This window comes from Aphelocoma coerulescens, chromosome 1, assembly GCF_041296385.1.
Source record: "Aphelocoma coerulescens isolate FSJ_1873_10779 chromosome 1, UR_Acoe_1.0, whole genome shotgun sequence".
NCBI lineage: Eukaryota > Metazoa > Chordata > Aves > Passeriformes > Corvidae > Aphelocoma > Aphelocoma coerulescens.
The window spans coordinates 109806731-109828488 of NC_091013.1; the positions used below are offsets into that span (position 1 = coordinate 109806731).

General features: G+C 38.1%; 1 long non-coding RNA gene across 14 annotated transcripts in view; it reads left to right on the forward strand.

Moving 5' to 3' along the window:
* The window catches only part of LOC138114683 (uncharacterized), a 177425-nt gene that overhangs the window by 78804 nt on the left and 76863 nt on the right, over positions 1-21758 (forward strand). The window lies entirely within an intron of this gene.

Sequence of the window (21758 nt, forward strand, 5' to 3'; positions counted from 1 at the left end):
GGGGGAAGTGGGGAGGGTTGAGTTTTAGCACTGAGCTGCCTCTGGACATGTCCAGCAAGAAAATAATACCTTTTTTGTTGGATACCTGGTACTCAAATCGACAGTCTTAATCCTCTCCTGTTTATTCCTCACTATTTTTAATTATTTTTCTAAACAGTGTATTAATAATTTCTAGAATATGTTGATGGTATTGAAAGAGAAATATCAAAAGAGAAATGTCAAACTTGTTTAAGAACAGGGAGTTTCTCAAAGACCATGAATCTTAATACAATGGGAGGGTAAATATTTAAGATTAAAAATTCCTAATGGTTTTCTCCCTGCATGTAGCCCACTGATGATTTTTCTGTGTACTTATTTTACTATCATACTTGATACTTGAGTTTAATTCCATTTGGAACTCTTGCTTTCTCCTCTATGATTGTCTGTAGTGCAACCACCTTCTCAAGTGGTAGTTTTCTACAGATCTCTGTTTTCAGCAAAGTAGGCTCTAAGATTTCCACAGATCAGGTCTCTTACAAGCATGGGGAGTTATGGCTATGTCTAGCAGGAAAGCAAAGCCAACAGTTGTTGAGAGGCCCAAGTGTGTTACTTCAAAGTACCTACTTGAAAGTAGCTATTGGTGTGCTTTTAATTGTTGGCAATAGAATTCACCCAGTGCATCAGCTCTTGAATTTACTGCTGAGCACTGTAGGAGCTTGCAGTGTTTTGGTGAGACATCACTGCTTTTCACTCCTGTGTACCACAAAAGCTTTCATCATGCTGCATATAAAAGGACCAGATTCAGTCCTGTTGTTTTCCCTGCCCTCCCTGAATCATACTCACTTGGAATGAATTAAGTAAATATGGAGGGAACTTAACTGGATACTCTTTAGTTGTATGTATCTAGGATACCTCTGCCTTTTAATGTCAGGCCTTGAAGAGGGCTAAAATGTGGAAAAGCATTCTTAAATTTTAAGAGGAGGAGCAGGAAGGGGAAAAAAACCCCAAACTTAAAGCTTGCCAAAATCAAATTTGCTGTTAGTATGCAGGCACCAAGGATATGTCTTTATTAGCAAAAAATATGGTTAAAGTATAGTTTGAGAACTGGCATTTCATTTGGTCACTTTATTAACTGTTAGGATGATCCATGGCATGATTTTGGTCCAGGCCCCGTCCCTGGAGGTGTTCAAGGGCAGGCTGGATGCAGCTCAGGGTAACCTGGTCAGCTCAGGGTAACCTGGTGGAAGGGTGCCCCTGTCCATGGCACAGTGGGGTTGGGATGAGATGAGCTTTACGGTCCTTTCCAACCCAAATCACTGGATGCTTTTCCAGAGGTGCCCGAGCATTTCTGGGGGTTGGCACAGGTTTGGGCTGTCCTGGGGCCAGTGTGGGTGTTGCTTCTGTGCCTGGGGATCAGGGGCCTTAGTGCAGTGGGCATGAGAGAGGCTGCATGGGGCTGGAGAGCATAGATGCATGTGCTGTTATGGGTGGGGCCCAAATGCATTTTGTTTTCATCCTTTAGGGATTTCTGTTTGGGATACCATGTGGTAAACCTGAGTGTCTGCAAACAGAAGTCATGGCAGGAGTCAAAAGCAGCACAACCTTTTTTGGGTTTTCAAAATAATTTTTCCTGCAGAGCAGTAATCCTTTTAGTACTGGATGTAGAGGAAACTTGCTATGTGTGGATACATCATAAATGCAATATATATGAATTTATTTGTAACCTCTCTGTAGGGAGTTGTGTTGAACACAACATCCCTGAAGTCTGTGGGGAGATGACATCTATGGTTTTAACTAGTATCTTTTTACGTGTGTGTTCCTCCATGCCTAGCAAAATTTCAACTAATACTGGAAGCAAAGGGCATTTACAGTAAGAGGGGGGGAAAAAAAAAAACCACCTACCAAAACCAACTCAAGATAGGCTAACAGGAACCTCTTGGACCATCTACTTACACTTATCTACGTGCTATTTAAAAATTTATTGAGCTGTGCCATGTGCATCAGACTAGGAGGTCATATTCTGATGTAAGGTGAGCTGCTGAAGTTTTTGTACCTGAAATTTCTTTCTTTTTTTTGTGTGTGTAAAAGAAAACAAGACAGTGTAACAAGAAGAAATCTGAAGCAAAAGTGTATCTGAGGAGCAGCAATGTTGGGGTGCATTATGTCATGTGTGCTGTGCCATGGGTTCCTCCCATCCTGTGTCACCCCTTGCTGTCTCTGCTTTCTTAGGCTGTGGCCATCACCCCACAAACAGCACAAGCCAAGAATAAACACTGACCTTTAATGCAACCTCTGCTCCTTTCACTCTGTCCTCTTTGAACCTGAATAAACCATTTCAGTTCACTGAGTGAGCAGAAAGCAAACCTGAACTTACAGTTTTGTGTCAGTATCTTGGCTTAGCAAACTCGGAGAGCTCCTCACAGATAAGTGCCAGGGACAGAAAGCAGGATCACAGCAGTGGCTGGGAGGCTGCCTGTGGCTGCCAAGGAATCACAGCCTGGAAAAAGGCAGTTATGTCTTCCTCTCCCTGTCTATTAGCAGATCTGGGTCTTCACACTGCATGTTAGAAGTTTTTTAGTTACTTCTGGTACATTTCTCAGTCCCCTTTTTGTATGAGCAGTAGGAAAATCCCATCCTTCCATCTCCAAATGAGAATTTGAGACTAGCCAGTTCCAAACTTGTCTGACAAGAACAATACCTTTTTAGTTAATATATAAGAATATATGTACTAAACTGCTTTCTTGAAAGCATAGTTGGTGGGTGAGAGTCTGAGATATTTTTAAATAAGTTTATTCTGTATCTCTCACAGTGATAAAACAGTGTGACTGATGTGAAATAAATAAAGGTCTACTTAGGATTGCATCCATTGGAGATAATAGATAAATCTTTGCTCTGAGCCCCATAATATTATTTCAATTCTATAGTAAATATTTTCAATTTCAAAATGAGCTTCAGGGGAATCTCTTGCAGATACAGTCTCTTGACTGCTGAAAGGATCCAATCAACTAGATACAATGTCTTATTAAAAACTAATCTACAGGCTTGTTCTTCCAGGAAGAGAAGGAGAATATTTTTAAAGAGACGAAGCCCAAATATTTATGAAAAGTCTGTTTTATTCCCTTTTGATGTGTCCATGCCATTACTGCATTTGTGAATAGTAAAGGACAATAAGTAAGTAGCCACCTAACTCATAGCCATTGCTCTGCTGTTGATACCATTTGTGGTGTGTAGTGGACAGGGTGGGTACCACAGATCATTCAGGAGGAAAGTTATTGAAAAAACCCAGCACCTGCAAAATTGGAGGGACTAAATCTGTTTGTTAACAGTCACTAATGAAGTATATGCTACAGTGCCTCTTTAATATCGCATACATATCTGACAAGATATCTTGTAAGTAAGTCTTCATTCAAGTTTTCTTTTTGTGATAAATACTATTTTAGAGGAAGCTCAGCTGCATATTTCATACAGCAGCTGACCTTGCTCCTGTTTAATGAAATCTATTTGAGCAGGAAAAGTGACAGAAGGTCTTTAAAATATAAGTAACAGTGGGGAAAACTTAGATTTTAGTTTGCATTAAAAACTCACAAAGAAAGTTCTAAATATTTACAGATGTTTCTTTTTATAAGGTACAGACTGTTGTAGTAGAGTATACTATATCATAGTTACAGTAACATATAGTATAATATAATAGAGGAAAGACTGCTGGGGTTTTGAGGATAACAAATGAAATTCAGGTTTGATTAGCTCTGGTTTCATTAGGCTTTATAGGTTGCTAAGGAAATACTCCTGTAAATGCTAATGCATATTAAAAAGTTACTAGCCTTAAAGTTCCTCTATCTTGCCTTTTTATCAACATGACCTGCTACAAAAAAGTGTTTAGCTAAAGGATGTTCACAGAAAAAGAAAGTTCCTACTTACTGTTTCATGAAGAAGGTCTGCGGGGGGAAGATGTGCTAAAACTTGTCTTCCTTCTCCCTTGTAAGTTGTCAGCAGGCAGCTGATCCATAGGGTAGAGACAGCTACACCAGCAACGCTGACAGGGACAGCTCAGCACCCCCCAAACTCTTAGGGGAGCTGGCTCTGCACCTCTTGCACTGCAGCGCAGATTTTGGAGTTTGGAGATGCTCATGAGTGGGAGCTGGCAGCAGCTCCAGGTTTTGCACCCGTGTGTGGGCAAAGCGAGCAGCGTCCTCTCTTCCCCTGGCTTATGCTGTGGGGGCAGCAACCTCTTGCAGAAGGGTGGCAAAAAAAGCCAGCTGAAGGCGATAATGCCTTTCGCTAGCACAGCTAAATTTGCGAGGTGCCGTTGCTCAGCACCCTCATTGCCAAGTACACCGTGCGTTCGTCGCGGCTGTGAAGCAGCAGATCCCTTTTTGGGGGAATAACAGGCTCCATGGACACAGTCAAACAGCAGACATGGGCTTAGGGCATGTTTGCCATCCTGGGTACCCCAAAATGTTGTTGCATCCCATGTCGATCTGTGCCCAAAACTGTTGCCCTCTCCTTGAGAGCCTGTGGCCAGAAAGTGGAACCGGGGGCAGAGTGAGTGGAGTTCTAGCCCTTGACTGAGATAATTGAGGGTCACTCCACCATTTTTCCCTTTTTTCCCAGGGAGTTAGTAATATTTAACGATTTTTTATCTAAAAGTTGACTGTTATTTTTTGCCTGCTGTTATTTCTTCTTTTTTCTTTTAGTAAACTATTATTTTTTCACTTATATCTACTTGTATTTATTTTTCCTTAATGGTGGAAAGGGGTTGGATAAACTAAAGGGTAGGTAACTCATTTTAGAGCGTCCTCCTTAAATTGTCTTAAACCAAGATGTTTGCTTTCATAATTTAGGACTTCAAATAGGAAAGAATAGACTTTTTGATACTCTGTAAAATGTTATCTGTGGTTTTCTTCTGTCCTATGAAGTCAGTTCTAACTTGAGTTGAAAACCATTTTTCTTATTTTTACTGCATTTTTCATATTACAAGTAAATTGCGCAGAAGATGAAGTCTCATTCTCATGGGGTTTAGATGTCCTTTTTTCAGGGAGCACAATTGCTTCTTTGCATTTAAGTGCTTGGTGTCAGGGTGCTGGGACAAAGACATCCAAAACCATGGTATTCTGGGGAAACTGAGTGACTTTGAAATCTGAAATTAATAATATTTATCAAGTCCTTACAAAAACAAGTAATAGTATGTGATTCTGAAATTGTTACAGGCATTACTCGAGTCTAAGTTGATATTAACTAAGTTGAAATCTTTTGATTGCCCAAAAAACCACGGTATTTCAGTTGTTCTGAATGTAAAAATATATTTGAAGGTAATCCTTTCAGACCTGACAGACTGAGGCAGAGTGGTGCATGCTGCTCTGTCAGATAAGTGTTGTTTCAGCCTCGGTGAAGGAAAAGAGTTGTCATTTGAAGTATAGGGTGACTGACTCATCCCAGAGTGACTTGGTACAAGTTTCCTTCCTGTTGAAAAGCTCATCGTGAAAGACAGAAGTTTTTTAAAGTTGGAGGAATTTGTGAGGACTTCTAGGGCAAACTCAAATTTAGGGATATTGAAACTTCATTAGTTTGCCAAACATTTGGCATTTGGAAATGGTTCAAGTAAATAAAAAGAATGTATCTGAAGTTTTAAAATGTTTTAGCTTGATTTTGACATATTCTGTTTAGTGCTTTCCCTACATCTTGAATTGTACTTCCAAATGTAGTCTTATAAAATGAATAATGCTTTTAAATACTTTATATTCAGTGGTTTTCCTGTCTTCAGGAATTCACAAGCCCTTTTGTTTTCGAAGATACATGTTTTCACTTCTAAATTTCATTCTTAATTCTCTGTAAATTCAAAATATAAAATGGAGCCAGGTGAAGACACCATACTGTGTTTTGCTATCTGTCACTTAACATGACTTTTATTAGAAAATCAAATGGGGAATAACTTTTTTAGGCAACTGTGTCATGGAAATGGGGCTTGGACTGTTTTGATTCCAAAACCTGTGCATCAGGAAGCAATGGAAACGCTACTCTCTTGGTAGTTGTTTAGACAGGTGGATCCATATGGTTGGCAGGCAACAGTTGTGCTTTTCTGGACTTGAGGCCTCATGTGAAATATCATTCTGTTTTGGAACTTGACCTGCTAAGAAAACCAACTATCAATGCTAGCAACAAAACCCCACCAAAAAACGCTCCCAAAAAAAGCTCTCAAAGAAACAAGGAAACAAAACCAGTTTTAAAAGCCACAAAAACCAAACCCTCAATAAACCAACAATATCAAACCCCTTCAAACACCACTGTTTTCCAGATCAAATGTATCTGGAAGTACCTTACAAAATTGAGTGAGTTAAAAATGAAGAGCCAGGTGTAGGAAAAAGGAACAAAAATAAATGAGTCAGCATCTCAGTGGAGTATTGGCAGGTGGCTGCAGGGGCTGAAGAAAAGTGGAGGAGCAGCAGATAATAGAGGGGAATGCTATTATCCAGCTTGAGGTCTGCTCGAGGTGACTTTTAGAGACATGGAGAAAAGTTTTGATTTGCCTTCTGAAACAGACCCCAGGGAAATAGTCTGTTGCAAAGTGTTCCGAGGAATTGCTTCTTGTACCACAGAGTTTTGCATCATGTACTTCTTGGGTTTGGGGTTATGAATAGTTTGATGCTGGGAAATATTGTATGTTCAACCTTGGGCACTTTTTTTCATCCTGGGTCCTCAAGCTAAACGAAGGAAAAAGATTTTCTAGAAAAGCACAGCACAATTGATGCAGCCTAGGCATGAGTTTGTTGAGAGAAATTTTGAGGACATCGGCTGCAAACATTGTTTAACAAACACTTTAACAGTAAGAATACTATAAAAATGTGAGACTATTGGGAGAAACCTTGCTGTTAAATGAAGAACGTAATTTGATGATTGAAGAGGTCATAAAACTCTTCAAAGAACACTTTATAGCTCTGATTAATATAATTCATTTAATTAAAAAATATAATAGTAAAGGATGGAAAAATATCTTGAAAAAGAAACTGACTTTGAAGAGTTCTCCAAAATGCTAGCAGGAAACATGTTAAAAGAACCTAGAAGTTTATAGCCTGGCAAATGAGTGATACCAGGAGGTCTGTTCAGATTGCAGAAAAAGCTGAAAATAACAGGATGTATCCTAGTGCCATGCCTGTATTTCAGAAAAAGAGAAGAATTTATCCAAAGCAAGGCCAGAATACCAGCCACAGCTATTTCTCATATAACTGCTTCTAAATGTTCCCTTCATTGCTGTTGGAGCTTTGTTTTGGTCTAGTTGGGAGGTGTGTGAAGATGGATTCAGAGATCCAGCACACAATTCATACAACTGGGAGGAAGACAAACCCCAAATCTAAACAAGCCCAAACACAGAAGTTAAAAATAAATTCCCACCAGCAAAAAAAAAAAAAAAAAAAAACCCAAAACACACAAACAGCAACAAAAATCCATTTTTTTTTTCTTTTTTATGTTTTTATTTAAGCAAGACTGGATATGAAAAGGTGTGGTTCAAACTGTAGTAGATGTAAAATGGTTTGGGTTTTAACTAAATTTATTCTTGGCAATGAGCAGTCTCAGCCTGGTACACAAGAAGAGTTGAGATGCTGCTGTGTCATTGCCCTTTATGCAGTAGTCTGGAAATGAGCATGCTCACTGGGCATGGGATCTGTCTCCTAAACAGGCTGCTAAAATCATCAGTCTGTTTGGGTTTTTGTCTGAATGCTTGTAGTGTCCCTTTGTATAGCAAGAAAATATTCCAGCAGTGTCTGGAATCCATTTTTCAGGTAACTATCCTGAAAATCACCCTGAATAAATTAACTATTAGGATTAGGAAATTGTTCTTGAATGTCTGATATCAAAGTTTAAATGCACTTTGCCTTCATTAAAAGTGGGTAGGTGAACTGACTTTTAAAGCACTGATAACAGCACGCTGACATGGGTTATTTTTTCAACACATTAGTTTAGGCTCAACCCTGAAAAAAAGGGAGTCTTGTGTTTAGATCTTGTTAGAATTGAAGTCTCAGCTGAAGAAGATTTATGCTAACTTGAATTTTACTTTCCAAGAGCATAGCATGTTATTTACCCTGCTTTTCCTTCGCAAACAAAATAGTTACTTAGCTCAGCTCCTAGTATCACGTGTACTGGGAGTATGAAAGACATTTAATTATCGTTTATCTGCAATTGATGTCCACATAGAAGTATGATGACAAATTCCCTGGCTGATACTGATTGTCTATGTTACTTTTTCCAAAGACCTCAGTGTGGCTGCTCCCATATATTCCTGTGTAACTTTATGGTGCATCTGAGCCTTTAAACATATTGGCATGAAAATCAATAAATAAACAGAATGTAATATACAGCAAGAGACTAGACTTGAAAAATTGATGTATCTAGCCTAGAAACTGAAGATCCCTCTTTGTCACTGTAACAGGTGCAGCCAAGGCAGGGCTATAGTGCTTTGGGGTAGAAACTGGTTTAGAAGATGTATTAGCTAAAGACACACTAAGCGATTAATTACTTCCTGGTGTCATTTTTGTAGAATTTCTTTTCTGCAGGCTTGAGAAACTGAAAAATGGAGTCCTATTCCCACCTGTGCTGCTTCTTGGTGTAACTTAGGAGTTGGCACAGATCCACATATGGGGAGGCTTGTATTATTCTCACATTTAGTATGTGCATCATTCACCTGTACTCTGAAGCTCTCTGTGTTCAGTCTACTTGCACTGCTAGTCTTTCCACCTGCTAGTCTTCATTTAGAAATGTTTAAAAAGAAAAGTTGATTTTGAATTAATACTTATAAAACTTGGTGCTTTTTATAAGGTGCTTTGATTTTTAACTCCTTGACTAAAGGAAAGCAAATTTCCAATTCTATCCATTCTGTCAAAGGCCTCAAAAGTGCCTTAGAACTTCACAATCCAGACTTTTGGTGCAGAGTTGCAACTGTTTAGAATAGTGATGGAAGTCCAGGAAAAAAATAAAGGTGTTCCTTGGGGAATCCTCTAAGTGATGAACAGCACTTTTCCTGTTATGCCTAGGTAAACAGATTTATTCATTCAGTTGGAATTAGCATTATGCATGAACCATGGGACAATGTTTTGGCAAGAAAGAGGCTTGTCGTGAGATTTCCTATAAAGAGTTGAGATGAACGATTGTATGATCACTTAATCTTGTGAAACACAGCACAAAACACTAAATGTATTAGAGCACGTGTTTGAATGATAACAAATCCTGATGTTAGACCTCCTAGAAAACAGTCCTTTCTTCACTCAGTTACTGCTCTTTCCACTTTGGAGCTATTTACTCTTCCCTTTTGTTGTCAACTAGTGTGTTTTGATACAGGCTTTTAATTTTTTGGCTTCTAAATGCTTGCATTCATTTACAAATTTATGCAAAGAAACCCCCCACAAATCTCTAGGAAGTAGAAATCTATATTACATAACTATGCTATATAACATATAAAATCTATATAATAATTACAAAATTATATGCACTGTTTATTTTATATTGTTTATTACAAGAATATTCATAATCTAGTGTACAGCTCATAGGTAATATCATGAATTGTTAGAAATATCCATATCCGTTACAGAAAAAATCTGCATCCCTTTTGTTGTTTTCGGGGGTACTTTTGGAGGGGGTTTTGCTAGTTAGTAAGTGATTTACAAAGTAATACTTACATGATCATCAACTTTGTGGAGAACAGGTGATAGGCAGGACAGTTTCAGTAAATGAGTGTGACTTCTACTTGCTGCTTAAAAATTACTCCTTGGTTTTGATAGGGAAGTTATCACTGAGGCAGGAATTAAAGTCAGGATCTTCTAAACTGATTTCATAGAATCATGGGCTGGTCTGGGTTGAAAGGGACCTTAAAACTCATCTAGTTCCAAAATCCCTGTATACTGGGCAGGGACACCTTCTACTAGACCAGGTTGCTCAGAGCTCCATCCACCCTGGCTTTGAACCCTTCCAGGAAGGAGTCCATAGCTTCTCTGTGCAACCTTTTCCAGTGCCTTGCCACCTGCACAATAGGGAACTTCTTCCTTACAGCTTCTTTAAACCTACCCTTTTTCAGCTTAAGGCCCTTCCCCCTTTTCCTATCACTATATACACCCCTGAGAAAAGTCCCTCTTGAGTTTTTTAGAATTGAATTTAAAAATTAAATAAAATCTAGAATTTTGTAGATTTAAATACTCAAATTTGGGTGTAGGGGCCTGAAATAAAATTAGTTTTGTATAACTGAGTGTTAGACATACTGAAATACTAATACAAAAATTTGTGTTTGGGTAGTATTTGAGTGTTTTGGTAAATAACTTGCCATCTTGGCTTTGTGTGTTTGCTCAATGTACACCTGTAGCTACAAAATACATTTGTATTAGTGGATATGTCTGCATAATCTTTTGGTGAAGGCTCTTAAACAGAGAATTATAAAACTGCTCACATCCCAGCTGCTGCATATTCTCTGGGTACCTATCGGTTGTCCTTGTTCATGTCAAGTAGCTCTGCGTACATGCATCATCCCCATAATTTTCATCACATTAATGGGATTCATTAGCTATTTAGGAGGAAGAGACCTGTCAGATGATGTAGAGTAGAAGTAGATTAACTTTGAGGCTTTATTGGAAACGGTGAATTAGTGTCCTGCAAATTCCCTGTGAAGGTGTGTGTATACAAAGTAAATATGAGTGGTGGTGACTGAAGGCAGAACCTCCACAGCTGGGCACACACTTCCCTTTTTGATTTCAAATGTTACTGCTTGGAGCAGTTCCTGTCCATAAGGATAGCCAAGTGTCAGGGATTTGATAGCTATGAAAGAGTAGAAATCCTGATAAAGGAAGTGCTCATATTGGCAGCTCTGTGTGGTGGCAGGCGGGGAGAAAGAAAGAAAATAGGTTACAGTATTTCATAATGTAATTACAAAAGGTGATTTAAATTTGATTGTCTGCAAGAAATGCTGATAAGGGTGAATCTCTGTGCCCTTGGAGATCTGAATGCTGAGGCCAGATCAAGTCTCTGCAGACTTGTGTGGAAAAGCACAGCTATTTCATGACCTCCTTCTCTTTCCCATTAGGCTTCTGCCTGGTAAAAGCAGGACATACTTTGAGATGCATTTTATAAATGCAGAAATGACCATGTACTTTTCAGGTACGGCTGAAAAAAAAAATTACTGCTGTTCATTCTTTGTGAGAAGAGATCAAAAAAGAAAAAATCTTAGGTAATCCCTTTAATTTGAGCAGAGTGAAGTAAATACATGTGCCCCACTCAAATTTTGTTCTCATATAAACAACTTAGAAGAAAAAAGTCTTAAAAGGCAAGAGAATGTGTTGTTGCATGTAAAAAAAGAATTCCTATTTTCTCATGCTGTAAATTCTGATTATAATTCTTTGACACAAACTCAATTGCATTTTTTTTGTAGGAGCAGTTTGTGATGAGTTGTGGCTTGTGAATAGGCTTTCCCCGCTTTTTTTTCTTCTCCTATTTATCTCCAGTAGTATTTATGATATGTCAGCAGTAACCTGAAGTTGTATAAAACCAAACCCCTTCAAGGTCTTTACAATCAGAGTGCATTGGCACCCATACTCTGAGGAATGGCATTGCCAACATGCTCCACTATTTCAGTCTACGTTTACTTCAGCTTCTTTAGGCATTGTTGCTTGATCTCCATTATAAAACAAGTATCTAGAAAGCTGACTGAAAAACTATTTTCTCCCCACTCCATCCCCCTTCTTCTTTATCTTCCCTATCTGTCCTTAACGCCTGTAATTCCAGTTTATCTTAATGATAGAAATACCTGGTCTGGCAGCTAATCTAAACTCATATGTTCATATGATTTTTATTGGAAAAAGAAGGGAAGAAGTTATCTTATTGTACCTGAAAGTTTTTGTGAGACTCAGGGCTTGGAATTGCGAACAGAAATAAAAAGCAGGGTTTGGGTTTTGTGGGGTTCTTCTTGCTCACAGAGTGTACATGTAAAATAGGTGAGGGGCAGTAGTAGAAGACACTGGAGAGATACATGGAAGTTTTTGTGATCAGCAGTTTAAATCTGCTCCTGCTAAAAAGCCAGGCTGATACCTGCTCAGAACAAGAACCTGTATGGAAAGAAGATATCCTATGCTATATACATATTTCTGGTGAATTAATGCCATACAAAAATGTTTTGCAGCTATTGCAGGGAAGAGCTCTGTACTCACCAAGCAGAGAAATGGGATGTCTGTGGCTTTATTGGAAGGGTTTGTAATTCAAGCCTCAGTTTGTTCATAGCTGACTTCATTAAATTACAGACCTGAGGGATAGAGTGCAGCCACCTAAGTTACTGAGCTTAACTGTTGAGACCACTCCAGTATCATCCTTCCATTGTTCCTTTGGTATTGATCTTAAGATTATGTACTTTGATTTTAACCACTTCAGTTCTATATTTGCTGCTTTCCCTTTCCTTCCCATTTATATTGTAGCATGCCTTTGGGCTGATTTTCTGATTATTTGCATGAAATTCCTCTGTCTTCTGGGATGTTTGGATAAAATGTTTAAAAAAACCCATGAAACACATTCTCCTAGTTGAAGTACTTGTGTGCAGCAGTTGTCCTTTCCTTGTGAAGTGCTGGTGTTCCTGCTTGCTTTTGGTACTACTGCTTCCTTCTTGGTTAGGAACTAGACCAGGAAAGTTTTCATCTGCTTTGCTAATCATGTTAAACGGCTTTGTATTAAAAGTTGTAAATATTGCTGTGCATACCCTCTAGTAAAACTCAATGTTTACAGTAAATTACATTGCATGAGATTTCACTTTTAATTAAGCATGTGGTTCCTCAGGCTTGATATTAGAGCTTCTTTAACCTGCTGCACTTAAAGCTTGCTCAGCAGTACAACCTGTGTTTTTTTTTTTTTTTTGCTTGCCATTGACAGCAAGCATAATCAATCCTTATAAGGAAGCAATTCTAAAGCTTTTTTTCCAGAAAAAAATATAGTTTGGAGCTTAAACAATGCAGAAAACTTGCTGCTACGTAACAAAGTGTGAGCAAGCTTATAGGATAGAAAAATACAACAGATACCAATAACATCACTCAAGGAAATATCAGTAGGTCTGAATGGAATGCTAAGAAAATGTGTTGTTCAAGCAATACTTTTGTGCAGAGGATACTGGGTAAAATATTGTTAACTAAAATGTATTATCTCCCACAAGTACATTTTACAATGCACATCAGAAGTTTGTATAAAAATTTAGTATTTTTCTTGCCGATAGCTTGGTACTAGTGAAATCAGAAATGTAGGGAGATATGAAAAATGAAGCAGCTGCTTCAGGAACAATTTTTTTTTTATTAGACCATGTAAAATGTGTATCAGTTGCATGAATAGGTTGAGAATCCCTAAAATATCTCCGAGAGGAAAAAAACCCCACACTTTTGACACTGTTAATAAATAAAAATTTAATAAAATTGCTAATATATTTAATTTGTATTTGAATGCTAGTTTATGTCAAAGCAAAAATATGAGAAGTGGCAGGTGTTCTTATGGTGCCACCCCTATGTGACATACACGTTGTCTAATGTTATATTTAATGAGAGAGAAGCAGGCCATCTTGGCATATAATCCTTGATTTTTATTTCTTTAACCAACTCAGTGATAAGATGCACTTTATATATTCTTTTACCTTTACACTTATTGATGCCTTAAATGTGTGCAAAGCCTAAATAACTTTGAGAGGAAAACAGGTATGTATTCCATGCAGACCTCTCAACAGTGTGGACTGCATCAGTGACTGAAATAATGTGGTTGATTTAAATGCAGTAACTCAGCCAGTAAGACCACTTGGTTTGGGATTTTTTTTTTTTTTTTTTTTTTTTTTGGCAGTCTTTCAGTTTTGTAGGTTTTCTGGTTTGGTGGGTTTGGGTTTTTTTTTTTTTGTGTGTGTGAGGGGGAATTTTTGTAGCTGAAACATACCTCAAGCATGTAGTCTTGGCTGTGTTTTGACTTCCAGTGAAAAAGTTTTCTTTACAGAAAGAGGTAAAAAGCAAAAGTAGCCATGAATATGTTCAGAAATAAAATGGCTTGTAGGTCCTCACAGGGGTCTAAAGCTGGAACAAAGTACAGGAGATGAGTAGATATAATTTGCAATTCCATACCTCTACTGTACATAGACAAATTTGAAGGCTATCAACAGAAGGATGCTTATGGGCAACAAAATTTTGATAAAATTAAATTAGGTGTGGTTGTACTATCTGAAATTTAGTTTCTTCTAAAACTTACAGTATGACTGCTTTTGGAGGAGTATTATGGACTCTTATTTTAAGATATCTCCTTAATGCATCTCCTACATTATGATGGGTTATTTTTCAGATTCATAGGCTAATGCAACAGGGTAACCCTACAGTGAAAGGCTCTGTACTTCTGATGTTCTGCAGGTAATTAGCTATTGCACTTTAGCTCATTACTTCATAGGTGATAAATTTCTTTGGGGAGAAATGCTTTTACAGAGTTTGACAAGTTTAATTAATCTATTAAAACTTTGACTCTTGGATGAATTTACAAGAAACATCATCCTGTTTCAAGGGCAGCTCAGCTACCACCCTCTACCACCACGTCAAACTGGCACTGAGGAGCACAGAAAAGACTAATTTGACAAAGGAAAAAGGTATTTTTGTACTTGTACATCCAGAGTACAGGCACTATATACTCTGAACATGTACATTTGCTGAACATGCAACAGAAGAAAATGCTGTCTTGGTACTGTCCATATAAAGTGGCGACAGGTAATTAATACTCAAATCAAAAGAAATTCTTGCAGTCAGATGCCATCCCTTTTCCACTGGGAATGGTACGACTGAATCTCAAAATCAAGGAAAAGAATATTAATGTCGTACTTGGAGCCCAAATTAGAGTATTCAAAAGGCAAAGCCAGACTTTGGGCTTCCTTAAATGTTTGCATTTTGAAGTGTTTTAAAGTAGTGTGTATTTTTTCTCTTTTACCTCACTTGATGTACAAATTATCTTTAAGCAGCAGCCATTTGTCATTCTTGGTTTTTCTTTCTACTTCCATATGTTCATTTCAGTTTCTAGGCTGCTGTTCAAATCCTGCTCTGAAGGTGGAATTCCAATTTTTTTCTGGATTTTTTTCTTTACTACGTGTGGTGTTTCTAATATCTGACTTAAAAATATTTCTTTTTTACAACAAGTCTGTAAGTCAAAGTAGTATAATTGCAGGTGTTTTGTTCAGTTATGAGGTGATAAGACAGAAAGCCAATGGACACCCCTTTTGAATCACTGAAAGTATGACCACATATCAGTGTACTTTGCACTGTGAATAACAAGTATATCAGTCAGAAATCAGGTGGCATTAACACAGTTTTCTGTTGAGAACATTCAGGAGCTGGACATCAAGGTTTGGCCACAAATCAAATAAAGAAATAGTGAATTTTTTCCAGTGTATTTCAGTGGCTTTCCTAACTTTACACAGCAGAATCTAATTAAAGAATCCAGTTCCTGAGACCTGCTTTAATTGTAGTCATATTTTTCTTTCTTCTTTTCAGTTTTACAATTTTTTTGTTTGTAATCATCATTCTCAACAGGAATAGCCATAATCCTTAATAGGAAAGAATGCTGTTGATATGTCTTATTGCTACACAGCTCTAATTTATTCCAAGGCAGTATCATTGGATAATGAAATGGAAAATGAGTTAGCTGTTAATAAGAAAAAAAAAAAATCTGTAATTGTATAATTAAAGACTGTAATATCACATGCATAGAGAAGACTGAAGGTTCAGGGGGGGAAAAAAAAATCTTTTACCTGTGTGACAGCTGGCAAACTTTTGTCCCACAATCAAATTTCCTTACTAACAGTAAGCATGAAAATAACCAATGCTGCAGAGTGGGATGTGTCCATTAATTTAATGTATATGTTTTATCAAGTAGTTTTGTCTATTTACAGGTTAAATCAAATAAAAGCTCAGCCAAGAGCTAAGCTACCAACATTTTTTCACTTCTTGCTCCCTGCATGATGGATTTGGTGTGTACAGCTCAAGGTGAAATGTCTCTGTCCATTGAAACTTGTGCCTACATAGTAACCAGAGTGTTGTGATTGCCATCCCAAAATGCATTTGGACATTTCTGGCTATTGATTGAAGCTGGATACAAAATGAACAAGGAATCACTTGGTGGCAATGGGGTTCCTAAAGGGCGGCTGACTCTTAAACTATGTTCTAGCAGGACACAGTCCTATTGATCCAGCCCTGTAGTGTTGAGTGTGTGGGCACAAATGCATGTGCGTGCAGTGGGGCTTGGCATATAACTTGCTGATTTATCAGGAATTGTTTCCATCATAAGTGGTATTGTACTGCCATGGATGTAGGGCCGCAGCAGGAGATCAGTGTCCACCCCATGGACACTTGCTGCCCTTGAAAGAAGGGTAGAACAGAAGGGTTCCTGCAAGGATTTCTTCTATTTGCAATTCACAAAAGGCCATTTGCTCCAATTCGAGTAAAGAGTGTTTAGTAGCAACAGTAGTACTTGCATACACCTCAAGGCAAAATATTTTCTTAGAGCCCTGGGTGTTCACTTTTAATTCTACTAAAAATATTTATCACTTCTTTCACAATGTCCTTCTGCATTAGCTGTGTTTTGGAAGAAGGGGTAACCCAGGCAACCCAACACTCTAGCCCTTAGGCAGCCTGCAGGCAGTCAGCCTTTACAGAATGATAATAATAATAAAAGACCCCTCACAGTGCTAGCAGCAAATTCAACAGCACTTTTGAAAGGTGAAAGTCTATACCTCTGAGGTAAAGCAGAGGGGAAAACAGGCAGCATGACTAAGTGCTATTTCTGTTAGGTTTATAACAGTGCCTTGGAGATTTAATAAAATAAGATTTTTAGATGATTTTGGAAACAGACTGAGCCATATAAGGATAGCGTTCTGAGATGAAGGGCCAAGGCAAGAAGTGCAGGAGAAGGAAAATTCTTCATGCTCTGCAGCAGCAGGGTGAGGTATTTATACCTGATGCTCTGCAGCAGCCACAAAGGGCTGAGGACAGCAGATCCTTCCCACTGGCTTAACTTGGTGGCAGGAGAGGCTGACTTGGTTGTGCAAAAGCCTATTTGCAGTCTTGAGCTTGTTCTCACACACCATGGAAATGAGAACTGTCTGGAGCAGGCTGAGAACAGGATGAGTAGTCCTCAGCTCGCTCAGGCAGACAATCCCTCCTCAGTAGGAAGACCCCACTAGTTTTAGACATCAAGGCTTTCCTGGACAAATTTGCATCCACAGACTGAAAGGTTTCAACACTGTATGACAGATGACATCTATTTTATCTATTTCAATTTCTCTTACTAGTTTGAGAAATGTTTTGGCTGAGTCAGTGGAAAGGAGTGATTTCCCAAGAGGGAGAAAACTCTGCCTTGGACAAAAACTGATCTGGTGCCAGGGAGAGAAGGGACAGCAGAGTGTAAGAGGCCAGGGGAGCAGGAGCCTCATGTGAATGGACATAAAGTGCAGAAAGGTGTGAGGAGCAGCCCCTCAGTCCACAGAGGACATGGCAGATTTGTCTGGACCACAGAGACCTAGGCAGGGTTTACTAAAACTTGGAAAAAATACATTTAGAAACAAATGCTTGCCCTGGTTTGGTGAGTTTTCCCATCTTAAAATGGTAATTATTCTGATTAATAGCCCACCAACCCCTTGTTTATTGTTTTTATTTTAAAAGCCTTGAAATCTATTTTGATTAGATTTGTTCAGTCTAGAAAAGACTCCATAACTGAAAGCTTTGGCCAGCTGGGGATCTGGTCTTCCAGGCAATAGACAACAAACAGGGCCTGGAATTGCAGAAATATATAGCTGTTCCCAAAGTGAGGGTTATGTCTTCCTTTGGGCTGGATATACTTCTTCCAGCCTTACTGTAGCATCATTCTACACAGCAGACTTGAGAATTGCAGTTGGGACCCTGTGATTGTAGTAATAACTCTAAAAATGCTTTATTTTTGAAAAATATGAAACTTTGCACAACTTTGGATGTGTTGGCCTTGAGTTGCTGAGTGATTTTGTTAAGAGCTTCATAACTTGTGTTCACACCTTGTGATTCCTGTGTTGGGAGTGGCTGTTCACTTCTTCCCTTAGATTTGCTGATGACACTTATTATATATGGTAGGTTAGTAGAAGAATAATATAAATTATTCCTGGCTGTTAGAGTTTTTAAAATTTATTTCAATGGTTATCAAGTAACGTTCAGGATTCTCAGTTATTTCTTCAGTTAAGATAGAGAGGAGAAATGCATGTTTGGGACAGCAAGATGGATCAGTGTGAGCATTAGATACCTAAATAAGGGCAAGGAGTTGTAACTATCCCATATCCCAAACAGAAAAAATTAAAAAGCTTGATAAATATCAGTTTGTTAGGTGAACAGGGCAGATTACCTTGTTGGAGAGATGGTGCTATATAATATGATCTATTTTAACCCATCTGTAGAGGCAGAGACCTTACCAAGATGGACCTATATTGATTATTTGTTATTTGGGTTTCCATAATTCCGTTTGGTCTTGTTTTTTCCTTTTACTGGTAAACCTTACATCTAAATTATAATCTGCCTTTTGCTCCTCTTCCTGCTTCTTGGGGGTTAAATTAAGTTTACATAACCTTGTCTTCAGACTCGTGCTGAGAATGTTCATAATGCAGAGTTGTTAGCATGAGTGAGGATGTCATCATATGCATGTGCAAAGGGGAAAGACGATGAAATCTTCAGACATAAAATGAAATTTTAAGTTTTTTATGTTTTTTGGCTGTATGTCTATTTGGGTAAAGGTAAGTTTTTTCTACAAGGCTGCTGTAGCACTCATGCCTGCACAGGACTCCAGGACTGTTTCTTATGGAACCTTGTAGAGCAAAGAGCTCTTCAGACCCTTTAGTGAATATACCTGTTATCTGCCCTAACCACAGGCTTTTATTATATTTGAAATATGCCATGGCTCAAATTTGAAGTTAAGGAGTTGCATCAGGCACGTTGTGGGGTTATGGTATGTGTTTTTTCACTGCAAGGGATCTTTTTTTAACTTCTTCAGCTAAATGTATAGCAGCTATAAACAGAGCTGTAATTTAGTAGTCTAACTCATATTAGATGATTATTCTTCCTGTGGTTTTTAATAGATAAACTAAATGGATGACAGTTGTATGAATGTAACATTGTTCAGCAATGACAGATTTTTCTGTTCGCCTTTATGGCTGGTATATTATTTTTTGAGAAGCTGAGGCTTTGGAGCAACTTCAGATTCCTGATTGATAAAGATCAAATAAAGTACAAAAATAGGTATGAAAACTGACAGAGAATGTGAGTGGCATCAATTTCAACCCACCCCCTCCCTGCTTTAAATTGGTCTATGTGATGAACAAATGTAAGTTATTAAAAATCTGTGTGTGTGTGAATTTGTGTGTGTAAAAAAAGGAATGAAATAACACCAACCTCAGCTACAAATCACAGCAGATCACACACAAAATCTGCATAGAAACAGGGTTTCTTCACTTGAAAATACTGCCATTATTCATTCTACTTGTCTACAAAGATACTTGGAATATGTGATTTCTTAAACAATTATTTTAATATGCTCTGTGTAGACCTGCAGTTAAACAAGAAATAAAGAAAATACTGATTTGCTAGTAAAGCTAGACTAGACTCTTTTACCTCCACTATCTTTTTGGTACTTTGACTGTTTGAATGTCCTATCTAATAATCTTTTCTGGCCATATTTTGCAATTTGTTCTAGCCAAGTAAGTCCTTTAGGATTACTCTTTCCAAAGGGTGAACCTAATAGAACCATATAAAATACTCCCAGAAGTAAAGATCTACTTGTTCAGACCAAAGGAATAGCCAAGTTCATGCAATAGACACATATAAATGAAGGTAATAGCAGTCAGGGGCTCTATAAAGTACAAACCGTAAGACACGATCAGTCAGTGATTTTGCAGAGTTTAAAATTATATGAAGCAAGGATTTTCAAATGTCATTGTCTAAAGAGTGCATTACTGTTGCAGAACAGATGATTTAATACTTGTCCTTAATAAAAATAATCCTTAATAAAAATACCTTCGATGATTTTTTTTGTGTCTGTCTTAAACTCCTGTCCTAGATAAGCACCAGAATGAGGGGAAACTGTAATGAGTCTTCTCAAGAATGTCAGCGTTATCCTATACTTCCCTTATGGTATATTACTGAGTAGTTAAACTGACTGTACATTTTAGGAATACTGATTTTAGGAAATGATTGTCATAATTTACTAAAGGAAGAAAAAAAGAACCCTGAATATTAAACAGCATGATTCTAAATCCTTGGCCACTGTTCCTGAGCTCATCACAGAACTAAAAATCTGAGATCTTGTTTCTTTTATCTGTTTCAGGGGAGGGACCAGAATTCCAAGCAAGTGTTCCTGGGTCTGATGGTTACAAATCTCAGTTTTTTTTCCTAGTGAATAGTAATTAGCAGGTGTATTATGTCTTCACAGACCACTATTTTATGTCATGTAACAATCAACTATGGTATCATTTCAAGCTGCTAATCCATGAGCATCCCTTTCTTTGCCACTGCAGGTGAGGGGTTTTGATTTCACTTTTGATTAGTTATTCACTTTACCTGTGCTGTCACCTAAGAACCATCACAGCCCACAAAGAAGGTAGATAAAACTTCTTCCCAGAGCTGATGACGTTTTGTAGGTAACATGTCTGTGGATGAAACCACCTTACTTTTATTTTGGGTACTTTCTGCTCTTTTGTCAGACACTGAGTAGCAGAACTTGCCAAACAGTTACTGGATTCCTATCTGGTCTCCGTGTTTCAAAGAAAAGCTACTATTTATTAGATTTCTCTATTTGAAATTAATAGTGCTTGGGATAATGTGATATACAGGCATGCCATAAACTGCTACACCATAAATTATGAATAATTTGAAATAAATTATTCATCATTAGCAACTTATTTAAATCTTAGACTTAAGGAATCCAATGTATCATTGTAGAAAAATCAAGAAATGTTGATTCTGTGGAATATATTGTGCATGTGTAGCTTTGTGTTGAGATAACAGTGCTGTGATTTTAATCACGCTGTTAATGAAGAAATTACTTTAACCACTCCTGCATGAAGAAATCATGGTACAAACCAAATCATACATGCACTGCTGTCATGTGTGTACTGGCATGCACTGTCTTCTCTCAAATGCATCGATGCAAAGGGAGACTAAAAAGAGGTGTACCGGTTTGGCCAAATTTAGAAATATATACTCTGAGAGAAGGCACAACCACCCCTCCCCCACCAGGTTCGGGAAAAAAAAAAAAATTTCCTCGAAGGAAAGTGAAGACGATAAAACTATTTATTTAACAAACACATGGGAAAGGAAAATGAGGTTAAATGGTACAATCTTTCACTGTGGAGGAAAAACCTGGGAAAGCGTTAGTGTCCTCCCTTTGGTCTCCTCGGAGCCGGGGCTTGGCCCAGGGCCAGGCCCTCTGTGCCCGACGAAAAGTCCTCCCGATGTGCTCTGAGGTTGAAAAGCAGTCCAGTAGCAAAGGGAGAAAAATCCGGAATTCCAGAGAAGGAAAAGCAAAGTCCAACTCTCAGTCTCTCTCTCCGGAGAACAAGAAACTGAAACAACTGGCCAAAAGCTGACTGGAAAGCAGCAAGCCGGGTGCTTCCTCGCTCCCCTGCCACAGCTGGGAAAAAAAAACTCCTATCTTTATGTGACCTTGAACAAGCTGCAAACTGCTTTGAGAAAGTTTTGCTCAGTTTTTTCTTCTCCCTCTCAGGCTCAGTTTAGAGGCATAGAAAGGCACAAAAA